We start from the raw sequence: 2,000 nt of genomic DNA on the forward strand, positions 1-2,000 counted from the left end.
ATCCATTGTACTAGAAAATTTAAAGTAATTTATAAGTTAAGATAATTGAAACTTTTTTATTTTATTTATTGGATTATAATTTATTAGAGATCTTAGGTCTTAAATATATATTTTTTTCATTTATAAGAAATTTATAGCTAATAATTTAATAACTTTAATGCCTTAAAGATTTTTTTATTTTATAAAAACAAATATATAATTGAAGACAAATTGATATAAATAATAATTAATATAAATTTAAATAGATTGAATTTAATAAAATAAAAAATTTTAAATAAATGTTTTGTATGTTTTAAATGAGAAATTTTCTTCTTAAAGAGAAATTATATAAAATTAATTATAGTATTTTATCATGTTGAATAATTTTAAGTATCTAAAAGAATTTTTTATATATACTATTATATGATTTTTTTTATTTTTATAATCGAGTTTATTTAAAACATAAAAGATAATATATATATATATATATTTGAATATGATAAAATTAATTTTTAAGATTTTTTCCATTAATATATATATATATGTATGTATGTATATATATATATATATATATATATATATACATACATACATATTTTATGAACAAATTAGAGTAATATGCATAATTTTATTTTTTAATTTACACCTAAAAGGTTTGTATAGAAAAAAGATGGTTTTAACAATTCTTAGTGTAGATACTGTTTTTTTTTATTGTTTTTTTTTGTTTTGTTTTGTTTTGTTTTGTTTTTTTTTTTGAAAAAGAGTCTTTAAGGTGAGTGCTTTATTTTTCGGTTAGAATGATGGATACTTGAGCAAAATAACAAAACATCCAACTTTGGTGTAGTCTAAAAGATGTCTTTGTTTTTTTAATGCTTTGCTTCAATAATATTTTATTATATCATTTTTAACATGATTTTGCATAACTAAAATATTCATAATTTTTAATGCTTATATGTGTAGATATAACTGAATAAAAGTATAGTTTATAATAAAACATACCGCTTTATTATTTTTTCTCTACAAATTGTAAGTACTTTTAAGTTCCATTCAATTTACATACAATTATTGTATGTATTGTAAAGTTCTATTCAATTACTACTAAATTTTTTGGTCATAAAAAAATTCAAAAGATATTCTAAATCAATGACACATCCAATTTTAATTTTATTTTTCATAACTTTAGATGGATTCAATGATATACTAAAAAATCTTTGATTAGGTTTTATTTATATTTAAATATTTTTAGATTTGTTTTGAAAATAAATATAATATATTTTGAAAATTTACAGAATATAATATTCATTTAAGTGTTTGAATGTTAAAAAAATCTTGTTTGAAGGACTAAAATATATAGTTTGACATGATTGATATCTATGTTAATTTTTGCACTTCTAAGACAACAATAATCTATGCTTTGACTTATATTTAGCCAATATTTATACTTAATAGTAAAAAATTCTAAACCTATTTTTTAAAACTTTTCTTTAATTTTTTACAATAAATAAATAAATCATATTTTAATTCTGTTATTATCATTTTTTCTAAGTATTATCCTTATTTTATTAGTTGTGTCATTATTTTCAATTAAAATTTTGACTAAGAGATTTTATGATATATTCTAAACTAAGTTTTTAGCTTGAATTTTTTAATAGGTTTAGACCTTAAAGATCAAAATTTGGAATCTACTATTTTTTTAAAACACATTATAATAATTCATTATTTTGGATTTAATGATAATAAAATTATTTTAAATTAAAAAAAAGTGAGTTTTCCTACATAATAAATAATTCAATAAAATAACCAATCTTATTTTATTGATTGACAAAAATCGTTTAAAAACTAAGTACAATGGTTTATTTCTTCTACATTTAAGGAATGATTTATTCTAAACTAAGTAAATATTCTAGCAATTGCAATAAAATATTTTAATTTTCTTAAAATTAACAAAGGCTTTTTTATAAGCTTATAGTAAAAATAAGTACTTTCATAATGCTTTTATAAAAGTTAGATCTTAGAAATAG

The sequence above is a fragment of the Physcomitrium patens genome, chromosome 3 (assembly GCF_059467195.1).
Source record: "Physcomitrium patens ecotype Gransden chromosome 3, ASM5946719v1, whole genome shotgun sequence".
NCBI lineage: Eukaryota > Viridiplantae > Streptophyta > Bryopsida > Funariales > Funariaceae > Physcomitrium > Physcomitrium patens.